The sequence below is a fragment of the Tetrao urogallus genome, assembly GCF_951394365.1.
Source record: "Tetrao urogallus genome assembly, chromosome: 8".
NCBI lineage: Eukaryota > Metazoa > Chordata > Aves > Galliformes > Phasianidae > Tetrao > Tetrao urogallus.
The window spans coordinates 5,767,010-5,785,445 of NC_136821.1; the positions used below are offsets into that span (position 1 = coordinate 5,767,010).

The 18,436-nt window shown below is 38.3% G+C and overlaps 1 protein-coding gene across 1 annotated transcript in view; it reads right to left on the reverse strand.

Moving 5' to 3' along the window:
* Positions 1 to 18,436, reverse strand: part of THSD7B (thrombospondin type 1 domain containing 7B) — a gene marked incomplete at its 3' end in the record, with an annotated part of 241,747 nt that overhangs the window by 105,868 nt on the left and 117,443 nt on the right. The window lies entirely within an intron of this gene.

Here is an 18,436-nt window from a genome sequence, read left to right on the forward strand (position 1 = left end):
CTGAAGCTGAAGTTACTAGAATAATTACAAGGTTATAAAGACTTTAACTTTTGGCAACACTTAATAAAGTAATTAAAATCTCATATAAAGACTTTTGATTTATTAGCAAGACATTTGACAATATCAAATCAAAATCAGTTCACAAATAGAAATGGATTTATGGGAAAATCCTCTCACTGCATTGTATGTTAGCTGTAGTTTGTACAATCCAAAGCAAAGTTGTTTTCCAGTTTTCCTCAATCAACTGAAACCAAATGCCATTGGTTTCCACAGTAGGACAGTCCCTTTCATGACAACTGCTCCACAGAAAAATAAAATCCAGGGGAAAGAAGCCAGATTTCTTATTAAAATACTCTCCTCCCTTTCCCAGCCACCTTCAAGGAACATCTTTGACAGAAAACATGGGGTATTACTGCTAAATTTCAGCAAACCCAAAGGCAACTTCCTTACCTCCATTAATTTACACAGATGTCACTCTTCTATGTAAAAGCTTACATAAAATCCATTCCTTGTAGGTTTTATTTTATGTACATATAAGCATACAGATGTGTGTGTACGTACATGCATCTTTGGGTTATAATTTACTGCCTGAAATTTTTATTTTTATGTCCAGAGTTAACTTTATGGAGGTTATTAATGAGAAACTTCTTCAAGGAAGCTTAACTAAAAGGAACAGTTTTAAAACACCAATAAAACTTCTTACCCTTTACTTTCAATAAACCACAGGAGAAGATACTGTAGATGCAGATTACCATATCAGTACTTTTGATTTACTCATATTTTCAACATGGAGACAGGCAATTCTCATCCGTAACTTTATTCCAAAGCTGTGACCTTGACTTTTACCAAAAGTTCAATTGCAAGGATATTGTTTTTGAGGCAGGATGAAGAAAGGAGTTCTCACAGATAAGATAATGAACTGTCATATGCAGCTTATGAAATACTACTGTTTCAAATAGATGCTCTCATTTAATGTGTGTTGACAGTCGACTCAAAAATTATGACTAGGTCATTATGTGGTGCACAGAGACTACAAGGCATGAATTACTTATTTGTTTATCTCATAAAGCATTAGACACGTGAACAAAGACGTCTTCACAGCCTTCCATGTAGGGAATCAAACGTAGCAGTAAGAATAATTAAGGGTTAGAAATCTAGATTGAATCCCACGAGTTGGAGGTATAGGATTAGCCACATACTAAAAATTTCTCAAGAGGAAATATAAAAAGGTGCTGGTGAGCATTCTTGGTAAAGTTACACCAAAATGAAAAAAATGTTCTTCTCTAGTTGTTGAAAATGATGAAGGAGGGACTATTTTAGCTCTTAACCCATTATCCTAAGTACTCATAGAACTGTTAAAATTCAGGGAAACTTAGAAAGGAGAAAAAAAAAAAACCAAAACAAGAACCCATAAGATTATCTTGTGGCTGAGATAAGAATTTTAAGAAGCAGCAGTAATTATTGACAAATATATTCTAACAAACTATGAACACAAAGCTAGAAAATTATTTCCTCTTCTCAATAAATAGTCTTTCTAAAAAAGAGAAAAAGAAGATGAGCTGCCAGTGCTGATGTCTGCTATCAGTAAACCAGAAGTCTTGATGACATAACAAGGTTTTCCATCACAGTAAGCAAGCAAAAAATGAGAGAAGCCTATTTCACACTGCTGTATAAAATTAGTGTAGAGAAAATAAGCACACATAGGATGTAGAATCACAGGATGCATTTAGCAGTCATGAAACTGACAGTCTTCCCAGAACAAGAATAAGAATGAGCAAAGACTATGAAGAAGTGATGAAATGTTCAACACCTCATATTTCAAATGCTTACCCACCTTTCCCATTGTATGTGTTTAATATGAAGTTTAGCATAGTTTCCATTACAATGATAGTGGGACTCTTCAGTAACAATTCCTAGTAAGCACATCGTACATAATCAGTTCCCAAAATCAAATTGTTCTTTATCAGTGTAAGATTTGTTGCACATACAAACATGTTAAATAAATAGCAAACTCAACTGGTATCAATATTTTACTCGTTCTTTCAGACTAAGTGACATAAGTGAACTAAGCCACTAAAGTGACTAAGTAAACACAGAAAAGAACAATGATTTTTCTCCTCTATAAAGAGGCTGCCCAATGCCCCTTTCCCACTAGACTCTTCAAAGACAAGTGTTTGCTGGCTTTTTTTTTTTTTCCCCTGGCATTATACTTCAAGATCACAGAACGGCTAGGGTTGGCAGGGACCTCAAGGATCATGAATCTCCAACCCCCTGCCACATGCAGGGCTACCAACCTTCACGTTTTATGCTACACCAGGCTGCCCAGGGCCACATCCAACCTGGCCTTGAACACCTCCAGGGACGGAACTTCCACAACCTCTCTGGGCAGCTGTTCCAGTATCTCACCACTCTCCGGGTAAAGAATTTCCCCCTGATGTCTGACCTAAATCTCCCCTCCCTCAACTTAAAACCATTTCCCCTCGTCCTACACATATCAACCCTTTCAAAGAGTTGATTCCCCTCCTCTCTATAGGCTCCCTTTAGATATTGAAAGGCTTCAATGAGGTCACCCCACAGCCTTCTCTTCTCCAGGCTGAACAAGCCCAGCTCCCTCAGCCTGTCCTCATAGGGGAGGTGCTCCAGTCCCCTGGTCATCCTAGTGGCTCTCCTCTGGACCCTCTCCAACAGCTCCTTGTCTTTTTTGTACTGAATAACTGAGATAACTGAGGTTTCCCAATGAAGTTGCATTTAATCAACAAAGTTGTAAAAACCAGACTGAAAATTATTACACAGCAATCACATTAACGCATATATTTGAGCAAAACCCTGACACAACCAAAATTTAAGAGCTGAATTCACACAATGGAATAGAAACACAGAGTTGCACAGCTCTTCTGGAAGGAGATGCAAATAACAGTGACATGTCTAATTTCATCCAAAAATCATACACCTTTCAATCTCTGGGCTAGCCTGTAGAGAAAGATGACCTACTGAATGAACACCTGAACCAGGTGATGGTTCAAATGGAAAAGAATATACAAACTGCTTGGCAAAGGGCTCCAAATGAGATGAACTTGCAGCAAATAGCAGGACATCATCCACCTCACCCCACTTGGTGCTAAGGGGACATAGAATGGCTCGGAGTACAGGCAATCCATAGACCGCCCTGGTGAATCTGAACATTTGGTGTTCTGTGGGACACACAACAAGGCTTATCATCAGCCATGAGGAGGAGCCAACAGAGAGCATCAGGGTAGAACACAGGATGACAGTGAATGGCCACAAAATTTCACAGTTAACAGCTCAGACGAGTGAGTGAACAAATGCATCCATGTACATAATTGCACTAAAGGCAAGTGGGGTGTCCTGGAAGGCTGGGCAGGTAAGAAAAAGAAACTGAAGGAAGTTGCAGGTCATAAAAACAAATGGCAAAGTAAAAGCAGTTTCATTAGCAACTGGGCACAGAGATGGCAGAGGTAAGCTAGTGTATGAGAGCTCAACCAACCTCAGTCAAAAGCTATTCATGTCCTCAAAAGAATGCTGGAAATTAGGTCAAGTTTTTGAGGATTAGAAGGAGATTGCAGCACAAAATTCAGAGCAACTAAAGGGCATCCAAGGTAACAAAGGATCTTTCTGTACACGTGGAGACAGACAGACACCCTCCTGCCCTCTGATCCCACCTCCCAAAAAAGAGAAAAGTTTGCATGGGAATTCACTGAGCAAATCAACAGCAATTCTCCAGTGTTACACTTAGCATATGAATATGAAGGTGAGATCTAAGTTCCTACAGTGGAAAATGTCAAAGTTAAGCTGGCTGGCTTGAAATTGGTGGTCCTAATGAATCCTTTCCCTGGCTACTGTGATGTGTCAGAAGTTAGCATCTTAGATCGCATGGAGCAAGCACACCTTATCAGGAGACATCCTGCCTAGCCTATAATTGTGCCATTGTTTTATATGTCTAAGATGAGGAGCATCAAAACACATAAAGGAGGTTGGAAATTTTGTGCAAGATAGAACGTATTATTAATTCAGATTCTATAAGGTCACTAATGACCTCGATGATCAGAAGGAAACTCCAAATGCAGCAGAAAATCCTGTAAAGAAAACACAGGATTCTTCAGTTGGGATTTCCAGAGCTGTAAGGAAGTACAGCTCTCCAGTCCTCCTTAACCTCCTTGCTACCCCATTTCGTAATACTGTCCCTGATCACTCATTACCCACAGCACTACATGTGATGTGGATTGAAACCACTACAGGAAATAGCTTATTTCCTTGAGGATAAAACCCTAAAAACGCTCAGCACCACAAATCCTAAATGTCATCCAAACGGCTGTCTCAATAATTAAATTATATTGCATCAAAAAGCACATGCCTATAGCAGTTTCATTTGTATGCACGCACTCAGTAGTGAGTAACTGGGTAAGCAAAGACTGGGTGGAGTTGCCATAAAAATATACAGTATGCTTATCACTAAAAAACTGAAACAGAACATAGCCTTTTGCTTTATGTTCCTCTCTGGACCTGATTCGCCACTGTTTTATTACTGACTTTTGTTATTGTATCTGAATACAATTTGATTTTATGAGAACTTAAATATTACCTTTATAAACATTTCATGTGATGTTGACTCTGTCTGCAAATTGCTTATTTGCTCAGTGTGTTTGTTCAACGACGCCATTGCAATAGCTTTTTTGGTTTTTTTTTTCTTTTTTTGCATTAACTTCTGTGTTGAGTCATCTTCTGAGAAAATCGTGCAATGGAATTTTTAAAAAGAAATTCTTTAAAAAAGATGAAAGATGTAACTGTAACTGAAGACATTTTCCTTTATAGCACTCTGTTTGCTATATAATTTGATCAGGGAGCCTATGTCAGGCACCATGCGATTTCAAGAAAGTGCTTTGTTTATCATTTAATCAATATGATTTGAGTAACCTAGAAAGATTTTTAAATTGTAGGCTAAATTCTGATCACACCTACTGCAACTTTACCTGACTTTCACTCAATAAATGCTATCCACACATCATTTCTTTTGCTTACACCAGTCTTCCTGTATAAACTCAACACCAGTAAAACTTGCAACTGACCTCCTTCATCTTTATTCCCACAAGAGAAGAAAGAAAGAAAATAAAATAGGACAGCCAGAGGTTACTAAAGGCTTTGTTTTATGTAGCTGCTCGCTTTCGCACACGAGTCCAGGAGCCCACACACATCACAGTGTGTGCCAGCAGCACTGCTGGGCAGACAAACCAATTCCACACCTTGATGCTTTTGTTCGCCAGCTGTCATGTTCTGGTGTTAATGCTTCTGGACAAAAGCTAAGGGAGGGCTTCTGCTCAGGGAAACACCTTGAGTTGTACTGCTGACTGCAGAGATGCCGTGGGTGAAGGCATATCACCTAACCAAAGCATTGTTAAGTTGGAATCACCTTATCAACAAAGAAAAAAAAAAAAAGCAGAAGAGACTTCAAAGCACTTTCATAATGGAATCAGAGTAGGGATAACCTGTACAACTTGTTTTCAAGTAATGGAAGAAGATAACAACTGCACAGAGAGAAAATACAATAGGATGGTTTGGCTCCCTGATCCAATGACTTGATAGGTGAGCAATAGTTGATGGCTGTACTCATACATCCATCACATCTGAAAGCCTACATGCAACAAAGCACATACTCAAATGTTATTAAGCTAAAGCTTATGAATTAATTGCGTTTAATTTTTAGAAGCACATGAGGTTATTATTTCCCTCACTGTATATATTTGATACTTGCAGTACCACAGGACCAACTGTAAACTGCTATGATGTTTCATTCTTATTAAGTTTGCCCCTTGCAAACACTAGCCCTCGGGGTCAAATGAAATTCTATAATCCTTCTAAATTTCTTTCATGGTTATTTCTAACATTTACGTTGACCTGTGAAATTCACGTAACTAGCAAAGTCAGGCTTCTTTCAAAGTCTTCAGATAAGACAATTTAAGCAGAGACATTCTTTGCTTGGTTTCTAATCAAAGCACTTAAAATTGGAAACTTTTATGCTTTCATACTAGATTTTTCAGAATATTTACATTTAAATAGGCTAAAAAAAATAATCAAGATACATGATCTAAAAACAAAAATGAGTAAAAAGCAGCCATTTTCATACAAATGCTACAATTAATCATTATGATGAAGAGATAGAAAGCAATCCATCTCATCATACCAGAGAGCTGATGTAGCTTTTCCTTTCGCCCGCCACAGAAGTTAATTATTATGAGCAGATGTGCTTAGATTACACGAAAATTTATACTCCATGAAACTGCGTGCTGAAGATATGCATTTATTTTAAAGCACAAATGTATTTTTCTGATTGTTTGGACATTTGCTTATATGCTACTTTAACAGCAATGTAGCCTGCACAAAACCAATCCATCTTGCAGGCTGTGATGCTGATGTGCTCCGTTGGCTGATCATTTCAGGGCGGTATTGGGAAAGCACCTGCTGCTCAAAGCAACTTCTCACAACTGCAGTCTGTCTGATTTGCTGCAAATGTATGAAACAATTGTCCTGATGCCATTCAATGGCAATTAACCCCACACCGTGGGGTTAAATGCAACAGAAGAGTTAAATCCTTCCAGTTCTCTCAACAGTGTCTACACATAGCTGCTCAGTACGGTATCCCAATTTCAGCTGGATCTACTCCAAAATTGTTTATAAGTACCTATTAATAAAACACTTTCTCAGAGCAGAAGGAACAAAACAAACCAGCAGTGAAGACTCACAGTCAGTAAGGGCAGAGGCTATGGAAGCCTGCATGCTCTTATCACACGGCAGTGGGTGGGAGTGCTGCTCTGTCACGTAACACATCCCTCGAGGACACACTGATCTACTTCACCCTAGATTAAACAAATGCTGAAGTAGATGGCCTTCGACAAGCCTATTACATTTTAATAGGTTGGTTAGATTCCTATATATAACATACCTCTAGTTCGGGCTTTTCTTTTACCAACACAAAGACTGAGATAGAAACAAGATACAAAAAGTTAATATCCAGGAGATAGCAGAAAAGAGATTACTCAAAGAAATTTCTATCACCTTGGGGCACATATCAAAGAAAATAAATATATGATCACAAGACTGAAACTTCTAGGGACTGTCAAAAGAAGGAATGATAGTACTGATGTTAGAATTGCCTAGAAAAGAAGTAGGAAGTCTCATCTTCTACAAGGCTTCACATCCAAGACCGAAATTTGACATTACAAAATACTCTACTTTAGGAAAATCTGTAAAATATCAGAATATATTATTCCACACTTTCCTTATTTCACAAAGCCAATACCAGAAATCCTTTAATAAATACTGCATGCTCTAGACAAAACCAGTAGCTGCCAGGAAAAAAATTGACTTCAGAAAAATCTTTGTTAAAAGATGACAACTTTTCATTACTATCTATTGCCACTGAAATACAGAGATGGCTTTTTCTTGTGTAGTAATTTTATTCCAGTGGTATTCCAATTTTTTGGATGAGGTTTCTCTTGAATTATTATAATACAAGGAAGAGCGAATCTTCTTCTGACTCTTGAGAAGCAATTCCATGACAGTACTGTTAATGAAAGAGAAGAAAGAAATGTTTCTAACAGGAGGAATTCTCAGAAGCATTAATGCTGCAATAATCACATTTGCTTTAGAAAATGCTAAACATACTGCTTAAATTATATTTTTTAAATATTTTTGAACTTAAAGAAAGCCTTTATCCCATAAACAGCAATGCTCTTTGTACTACAATCTATCATTTCTCATTCTCCTAATGCAGAAAGGCTACTTTAAAAAGAAAATAAAAGGAAATCAACTAATTATCTTTCCAGAACACAGTGACATAAACATCTTTCGAAACTGAGCCAAGAGAAAAAAGAACCGCTGGATGAGTGCAGGAGATGTTGGTAATGCCATTTCATGATTGCTTCAAGTTCCTTCCTAAGTACGAGCATTGCCTAAGTATTCCAGTCACTTCCAGATACCACACCACCACTTTAGTGCACTTGTTTGAAAGTGAGATTATGGGATTTTTGAAAGGTAGTTTGAGCCGCAGTTATTCATTTATTCTGAAATTGAAAAGTCATGTCTAAATCCTCAACTGCAGACATGAAGCTGCTGGAGTAGTATAAATACACAAGTTCACATTCAATTAACACGACATTGTGACTCATATAGCACCTTTGTGGCATGCCACGTTTGACATGTCTTGTGCCTGAAGACTCACAGCAAGCTGCACTGATGAGCTCTGTCATTTAGGATGCTAATATTTTTGTTCAGTAACAGAGTTTAAAGAAATCTGACTCTGTAATTTCCAATGAGAAGCATTTTCTAACAAATGTAGAACAAGGAATGTCATGGTTTTGTGATTTTTGGCTTTCGGTATTCCACATCATAACATCATGTGGGGCACTGGGACTTTGTCAATGCTCAAGTCCTGGGTACCTGCCCTGAAGAGAAGAAGAACTGCATTCCCCAGGGGACCTTGTGGTCAGGGAGAGGAGGTTTAACTCCTGGCAAGGTCACCTGATTGCTCTTTCTCGCCTGCCCTTCGTCGTGGGCGCTGTTCCCGTCTCCCTGCTGCTCAACTGGACTGCGCATCTCACCTCAGTGTTGTGGTGAGGCCTATCCACCTTTTGGACATTCTCTCTCTCATTGTATTTGATTTATTAGCTTCAATTCTGATTATATTGTATTATAGTGTGTTATCTTGCATTCCGATAATATACTTAGTAAATTAGTTTGTTTCTCCTCAGATCGGTGCCGCTGTTTTTAATTATTTTGGGGTCCCCTGTTTCCTTTTTTTTTGGAGGCGCGGATCTGCGGATCCCTCCGCCCCGCTCGTCACGGAACCGGGCCGAACCAGCCCATAAACCGTTGACAAGGAAGAAAAAAAAAACCAACATGCAAAACTTCTACTAAGTCTGTTTGGTACTACCTTACTCTAAGAACAAAATTCTTTCTTTATCCCTCCCAGTTCACATCTCTGGAATTTCTGGAACTCGGTATTCCGCTTGACTGAGATCATTATGGACAAGATGACATTATTCCAGTAATTGTTCAGAGAAAAGCATCTCTAAAGTTTTTTCAACAATTTAGATTATAAAAGCTTTTTAATAAATTTGCTCATTTTTTGGTCTTGCCTCAAGGTTCCTCATTTAAGCTGCCTATTTGAAGAAAAGTTCTCTTCCAGGCCATTTTCCAGAGAATTCTTATCATGCTCAGATAAATTTTTAACATTTTCCTATGAACCAGAACGGCTTTGGCATGAACTATCTTCAGATTTGTAAACAGCACAACAACAACAAGAAGGAAATGAAAAATTTATAACAGCAAAAGTTGATCTACATCAGTCCTGAATGGGACTGCCTAAGCATGGAGATGTGAACAAGAGGGACACTGAAGGGCTATAGAAAACAGCAAACAGAAGAGGGAACAAAACTGAACTCAAATGTCTCAAGAACAAAGGATGATTTAATTCGATTTAAAATCATCAATAAAGTAAAACAGTTTACACACTGCAGGGTTAATTCATGGAAATGCAGTATATCAGACACAGCAGAACCAACAGACCACGAAGAACATGAGAAAAAATCAGATATTTTTATGTCTAGTTACAGTGACAGTTATACGAGCTCATATAAAATATTAAGGATTATAAAACCTCCTGTTTTAGTTTCTAAGTCAACAAAGCAGTTTTGGAGTGAAATGGCTCTAAAAAATGGTATTTTTGAAAAGGAGCAGACAATGTTATGCAAATAGGTCTATTTACAACCCACAGAAAGGATTTCTGTTAGACTTTATCATACCCTCTGCACAAAGCATGAAACATGACCATTCACGTTTGTTCCAATGGAAGCTTCTCAGTTCCCTAAGAAAAGTCTGAATCAATGGCTTGAATAGCTTGAATCTTAAATCTTTGGAAGTTGATGCTAAAACAAGTAGTAATTGGAAGGGCCTGTCTCCAGTTGGAAGGAGAGATTGCTCTTCATTATGACTCTCCTAATGTCTTTCATCATCCTGAGCAAGTCTCAGTTTGGTTCTCCTTGGACCTCTTTCATCTATTCTACTGTTTAATGACAATCCATCATTTAAAAAACGGGCCCCAGAAATGACTTTCACAAAAGATAGTTGCTTAGATCATACGGACTACACAGTAGATGAAAGAAATCTTAGGAGGACCAAAGAGAGATGAACTTAATCAGAGGGATGAAAGACAAAATGAAAATCTCTCTAGCCTTACTCTTAAAAAGGAGTTTCCTTCAGATAAGATGATCTTGACTCTTTCTGTGTACCTGCTAAGTATGGTGTGAGTACTGTCAGATCATTGGGGACTTTTATGATTGAGATGCTCTAGCAATTCCTGTAAATTGTACACATTTGAATGGTGCTGCCTTTGACTTTGAGGTGATTGGGCCATTTCGTATTGATCTAAAGCCTTCTTCCCCCCCCCCCCCCTTCTTCCCTCCTTCCTCCTAATCAAGGCAGAAATACACAGCCTGGAATGCTTTGATGTTCCTCTGCTTTACTTCTCATTATTTTGATCTTTTAACAATCCCTCCATTGGTACATGCTTGTAATATACATTTTCAGTGTTTATGCCTTCTGGCTTCAAAAGACTTTTCTACTTGATTTTCAGAAAATAAATGCTGTCTATGGTACTAAGATGCTGCTATTTCTGCTCTGTTTATCAGATAGGAACAGTACAGAATAAAGCTAGAAAACATGCTTGATTCCCTGTACAGAGTAGAATACACTGTCCTATTTTTGAAGGAAATCAAATAATTATTTGGCACAGACTTCATCATCTTTATTTTATGGAAAGTCTACAGTATGCTGAATTGCCTTTGGATAAAATGTCTCACTGTAGATTACTGTCAGGACAAATTCTCTTAAGAGTCTTCTCAATTTTGATGTTGCTGGCAATGAGTACAATGACTGAAAGGAGTTGGAGTCTCTCTTGCTATTAGTTAGCATCTATAAAGTAAGGTCAAGCTGATTCCCTGACTGCCTGTGAAATACTCTTACAACAGATACACACAAGGTGAAATTTGGGCCAGACTCAGTCTGAAATACAGCAGCACTGGCTTAGGGGCCTTCTGATATCTGCTGACATCTCCCATAAAAAAAAGAAGGGAAGCCCACTGTCATGTGAGCAATGTGTCACTGGAGCATCAATCTTTCCCCCCCTTGTCATACCAACTAAGTCCCGAGTAAAGAAAAACTGGTTTACAAGAACAAGTTACCTGGAGATCAGTGGGATGTAAGGCAATACAAGGACTAATTGCTATTCCCAAACCATTACCTCACAACCTTTTCTAGCTGCAGTCTTCAAACAGGCATTTACATAGACAACTCTGCCAAGTCACCAGGTTTTAGGAAAGCAGCTCAGAATGATTTCTATACGCAGAGTTGAATTTAGTTCTCATAAATTAAGCTGCAGGAATCTCAAAGTCACAAAATGCTCAGAGTGATTTATGCACCACATCTCACACAGCCGCGTCTGCCCCTTCCCCTCTCCTGCTCAATTCCAATGGTTCCAAATCTCAATTTACTGAAAATCTGCCTGTGAAAGGACACCCTCCTTATTTCTGGTAGTACAGGAAAGGATAACAATGCATTCATGCAGCTTTTCCAGCAGATTTTTTTTTTTTAATTAATGTTTCCTCCTCCTCCATTTTTCCTTGTTTCTCCCTTTATGAAACATTATTACACATTTTTGCATGAAATGAATCTACTATCAAATCCAAAATTAAACCCTGGCTCTGAGAATAATTTAAAGGTAAAAGTCTAAAAGCAAACTGATAGAAATTAGATGCAAACAATCCATACTTATGTAGTAAAACATTCATACTGTGGTGACACATCCAAATTCCTGTGCACAGATGAGCATAGCTCACAAAGACCAAAAATACGTCTCATAAATGCCTATCTTTTTCCAATGAATGAAAAATTAGTAATTTGGAAAATAAAATTCTCATCTATTCCATCGGCAAACAAGCTATTGGAATTACTTGAGAGAAAGTTCTGAAGCTTAAATTTGATCGCATTTCTTTGTCATTCTTCACAGTGGCAGAAAGCACTACTGAACAGAAAGAAAAGCAAGGATTATCTGTTAAAGATATTTTATTTTAGGAATCAGACAAAATCAATCTCAGGAGCTTGGGGATCAGAATGAAAATATAAGAAATAGAAGATTTAATGATGGACAATTTTTATTTTTTCTTTACAAAGGTATAATGCTCTGAGCTTGTAGTCCATAAATTCTACCTTCAGCACTCACCTCTGCAGCACTGCTTTCTGTCTTCCTACACAGTGTGACCACGGCACCTTTTTTTCTTTAATGAAAATTTCATTTTACTGCTTTCAGAGCATTTTCAAACTTAAACAACTTGAATTTTTAGGCCTACCATTCATTCGGAATATTCACAATCTGCAATTTGCAATTACTCAGATGTGTTACAGCTATACTCTCATTACATACTGTGGTAGTGAAAATAACGAAAACATCCAAGAGTATGCATTCCTGGTGGGAGGCTGTCTGAAATGGCCTTCCTGGTTGACAGCAAACAGCTGATAACATAGCTATCAATGTCTTTTCTCAGCCAGTTACACAACCACCTCATTCTGTACTTCTCTGGGTTACACTGATTGCAGAACATTCTCAAATTTATACAATGTCAATCTTTGAACTTGAGTAGCATATAGAAGACTATCATTGGGGAGTGGACTCAATGTCTTCCTAAAGTCAAAGAAACATTATCTGTGCTGCCTTCCACCTACCTTATTGCGAATCCTCAGCAAACTGCTTTGTCAAGGAAAGAAATCAGATTATCAAGAACAAATAATAGTAAATCTATTCCATTTTGGTTGTTTCTTATCACCTTTCTACTCTCCATGTGTTTGTAAGCTGAAAATTGCATTATCAGTGACAAGAAAATAAAAATACAGATAACACGTACTGTCTGAATTTGCAGTAGGATGCAGAACGGCTACACTGGCAAAGCTGCAGAGATAACATCCTGGAAAGGCTACCCGCTGAACACTGATCACAGAAAGACTTCACAAACCTTTTCAAATATATCACTAACGAGACCCAGCTCCTGTCCTTACCCTGTCCTCAGCTATTTGCTATCAGAGATATCGTGGGCAGGCAGGTGTTTTCCAGACGTTGCTGTCTGGCCAAGACTCAAGTTCTGTCTGCTGTGCTCCTGAGTCCACACTCTCAGTCACATCTCCACAACCTCCAATGAGAATCATAAAATCACAGAATATCCCGAGCTGGAGGAGACTCACAAGGACCACTGATCTCAACTCCTGGCTTCAAACACAATCGCCCCAAATCCAAACCCTATGGCTGAGAGCAGTCTTGAATTCCAGCAGCTTGGGACCATGACCACTGCCCTGCAGAGCCTGTTCCATGCCCCATCACCCTCTGGTGAAGAACCTTTTCTTTATGCTCAACTGGTCCCACCCCGGGCACAGCTTCACGCCATTCCCTTGGGTCAATCAGTGTCAGTTTGCTAGACCAGCATCAGCAGAATAAGCACTAACAAACCCTCAGCATCACTAAGAATATGGCTCAAGGGACAAGCGTCCTATCAGGCAGAGCTAACATTGGAGGGAACTACTGATCGCAGGTAAGCCACTATCAGCTGGACAGATTTATGCACAGGCAGGACTCACACTGCAAACCACTGGTCATAAAACATCATCATCTAACTGAAGTAGTCTGTGTTTTTGCCACATTTGCCATCATAAATATATCCAGTGCAGACTTTGGGATATTGCATTGCCTCTAGCCTGTAAATTATAAAAAGATTCCAATAAGTACCTCCTGAAATTGGTATTTTTACAGCAGACACACCAGAGGTGGAATTTAAGCGAGACCCAGACTGAAATATAGTGGCACTGGTTTAGGTATCTTCTGATGTCTGCTGACATCTCTCATATAAAAAGGAGGGAAGTCCACTACCATGTGAGCAGAGAATAAGAGCTGCTGGGTGACTATTCTTACTTCTTATTATTTTGATCTTTTAACAATCCCTCCATTGGTACATGCTTGTACTATACATTTTCAGTGTTTATGCCTACTGGCTTCAAAAGACTTTTCTACTTGAAAATAAGCAAAAAAATGGTAATAGTGATGTTTTTTGATGGCACATGTCATTATGAACAGGTTACCATAAAATAATTTCAGTAGAAACAACAATAATGTACGTGGACCAAACTTTGGTTCCAGACTGATCACACAGTAAACAATATATCTAAAGAATGCCTCTTTAAAATGGTCCTGCAGGTACAATGCATACAGACAACACCAAAATTAATCCTTTCATCTTATTAGGTATAGCACCAATGGTGACTTAGTCACTAACTTATTACAAACACTGTTTGCAATCCCAGTTTCATCTATTCCGTATATAAAATTTATATTCTCTGCATATAGACACACCAGTAAAAAATTCATGGCAGACTATTACCCTTTTTTTTTTTCTCCTAATGATAAGCTCTCCATCTGCATCTTAGTCTAAAACCCCTCATCTGCAATATTCCGACAGCTACAGCAGAAGGAGAGCAGAATCTTAAACTCTTAGAGTCCTGTGCTTTCTTCATTCTATTTTTTCACTGTCAATTCATATATCAACTTCTGCACAGGAATGGATTATATCTCTATCACCAACTCTCTTAGCAAATTCCACACGGTATGAATTTATAACCTGTATAATGGATGAAAGAAATAGATCATATATGGTCTAATAGTACAACACGCTAAAAAAAACGTTCTACTAAGATGCACAAGGAGGCAATCTAGTACTGATCCACCCCAAGACCTCAGGTGAGCCAAGGAGTGAGCACTTCTTTCAAAGCAGAGAAGTAGTTTCTCATTACTGCATTGGTGGCTTTCTTGTTTGCCTGTATGTAAGTCAGTATATTATTCTCCTAGAGAATTTGCTGCTTTGTGTCACAGCATTTCTGTGTGGTTCTGATGGGGAGGTACAGCTCTGAGATGGACTCATTGCTGCTGTTAATGAGCGGAGATATGGTCAAATCCCTCAAATGAATCACAGCTGAGATGCAGCAGGAGAAGAAGAAAATAAGCTATGACATGTTCCATTGCTGCAGTGTCTCCCTGCTTTTGCAAAGTAACTACTCTTTACATAACCATGTTGTCAGGTATTTCCAAGACTAGATTTTTAAGTGGTACCTCATTACATCAGTCTGGTCTTTAATGCATGTCTATTTATTTGTCCAATGGCTTTTGAAGCAGCTTTCAAAGGCATTTGCTTAAAGCCTGCTTTCCATCCACTAATTAAATGCTAACAATCCCCTGTAAAGAGCAACACATTTTTTTCCTCCCCAAAAATGTAAATGTCTAAGATGGCTGATCATGTCAGCACTGAAGGGAGAGGTCATTTCAGAAGGATCTTCCATCACAAACATCAGAGAACAGTAAAGTCACTGAAGGGCATCTGAAGCAGAAGCAATTTTCTCACATTCTTGACACCTTCTAGTAAATTAGTCACTTGTCGAGGAAAATGACAGCTATATAGCAATAGAAAAGCTCATAAAGCTCTTCATTTATTGTTAGAAATGTTGCCTATGTTACTGTCAAGCAACAGTAATATCCCCACACTGTTTTATCCTTGAGTCCCTATTTTAGGTGGTTTGTTGGTTTTTGTTTTTCAAATGATGCCTTAATGAAGTTTAAATAACATTTATATTTCTTAGCTCTAAATATTTCTTTCCTCTAAACTGCATGACGGTTTTCTAAACATGTAAGTCTACTACAGGTGATATACTAAATTAAAGGCCATTGTAATTAGTGCAATGCAATTCCAAGATAAAGCTGCAAAAACTGCAGCTTCAGAGGGTCACCATCTTTTTGGCTATTCTGCTCATTACTGAGATAAACCCTGATATCTTCAGCATGTTACATGTGCATAAGTGACAACACTCATGGAATAAGATTTACAAGTATCTATCTCAGAATCTATTCTAAGAACAGAGCTTGAAAGTCATTTCAGACTCCATTTTCCCTCAGCATATTTATAGTTCTAAGTATTCTAAAACACATTCTAAGCATATACACATAAACACACTTTCTATCTTTAGAAATACTTCATATTAATTCGGTGCCCTTGTATCTGGCCGACCACAACAATCACGGAAAACTGAAATCCTCTTATTCAAATGACAGTCAAGACATGGACAGAGAAAGAAAAAAACACATTCTAAAAATGGATGCTATAATAATGTTGATTATTTTCAGTCAATAAGATAACAGTTGCTACTCTGCAAAAAAAAAAAAAAAAAAAAAAAAAAAAAGGCCAGTTTGTGCAAATATTCTTTGGAGAATTTGGAGCCACTTATTGGCTGAAGACACTGACACACTTTGCAGGCCAATTCCTGCACAGGTTAGTGCTATTACCTCAAGTGCAAACTCAGACAGGATGCATGAATGTTGCAGGAAAGCATATATCTGTAACATCAACACCTGGAGATGTTACACTAATGGTACAGTTTTCTCTCAAAAGATTTCCTTAGACTGACCCAATCAGACAATACAATTTAGAATGGAAGGGACTTCTGGAAGTTCCATGCCTTCTCAAAGCAGGACAGATCTAAAAGTTAGAAAAGGTGGCCTTATACAGTTGAATTTTAAGTATTTCTAATGAATCTAGAGCCTCCCCAGGTGATCTGGAAATTCTGTTGCTATGACTTACAACTGTTATGCTCTGCCTCTCCGCAATGGATGCACCTCCTTCCCCACACACCCGATTTCAGGCTGAATAGAGCCAAGTATACAGCCTTGTCTCATGCTTTATTTCAAAAAACCTCCAAAGGCCACCTTCATAGTGAAGAAGGATAAATTCACAAGTCCTCTAGTGGTGATGTCTACATGCTAGAAGAGATCCTGCAACTTCTGTAAGTGGGTTGCCACGCTTGGCTAAACGATTACGCAGTGACAGTTTGGTAGCAGCACATCTTTGCACATGCTAGCTGCTCTTCAAGAGCTCATGAAGCAAGATGAGGTGCAAATATCAGATTTTTGGAAGCTTCCCTTGCTTTTATAGATAATTACTGAAAATCTACCAGCTTGATTTTCAGAAGCAACTCCAGCAGGTACCTGGGTTTCAGCTGCCTTTGCTCACATTTGTAGGCAGCACCCTGTAAATTCTGTGTGCATTCCATTTGAGAATTCATTTTCCTGAAACTCCACTCATCTTCAACACTGCCAGTTTGTACCATCACATCATGTAACTGCCAAAATCAGAGCTGTTGTGAAAATCATAGATAATTATGGAAAGTGAACCTGGCACCAAAGCAAATTCTGCTTGAACCCACCAAGCTGTGAGACTCCTTTCACATGACTATCACAAAGCAGTACATAGCCTATTTAATTGTTGGAGAGCTCTCCACAGAGCAGAAATAAGCATGATACTCTCCTATTATACTTCAAATCCTGTCAGAGTAAGATTAGTAAAAAGTTCATACAACTACTGGAGCATAAAGATTGCCCTTCCTTCACACAGAGATCCAGGAATACATTTTAGGACGTCTCAATTTACAGAGCTCTCTTTGAAAACTTGTGAAAAGGCTTGTGGTCAAAATCTAAAGGTATTTACTTCTTTTAGTTTAAAACATTTCTTCTTTCAGATGCAGCTCACATACTGCCAGAGCTTTTCTTTCTTTCCCTTTGTTTCCAGATTATGTAAGAAAATCAGCTCATCTTTAAAGAACAGTTTCTAACCTTGCGAAGGAGTAAATTACTATGTCAAATTTCTTCAGTTAGCATACCTGTATAGTAATCTTTTTTCAATAAAAATAACCTTTTGTTAAAGGTTTTATTAGATTTCTCAACAGACTGATAGCAGACACGTCTCAAGCCATCTGCAGAAACTGCTACAGACTCTGATCACATACTCAGAACAATGAAATTCTTTTTAACACTTCTGTTCAGACAACTGGATCACTGTATTTTCCAAGTGCTTAAGCACACAAAGGGCAGGAGCCCAAAGCCTTTGCCAATGCTGGATTTCTCAAACAGTCTTGATAAAAGCAGGCCTCAGGCAAACTATTAGTAAAATTCAAAATTACAAGGAACTTATCCTTTCCATTTTTAGCACCAAGAAGCAATTACTTTACAGAGAACTATGGATACAGTTCTTTCTAAGGCAATGTGCTTCATCCTTAAGCAGAAGGAGAGGTTACCCTAAGGATACTTGAACGCCAAGCATAAATCTGTTCCTATACTCCAAGCACACTATCATGTTGCTAGTATTTTGACTTTCGATGAAGCAGAAAAACCATATAGTGGATCCACTTCCCAAAACTTTTCATTTTACACCTGAAGTGCTTCAGTCACTGTTTCCAAATTGGCTACTCTAAAAGAATAAAGACTCTGTTAAATATCATCCTCCATCAC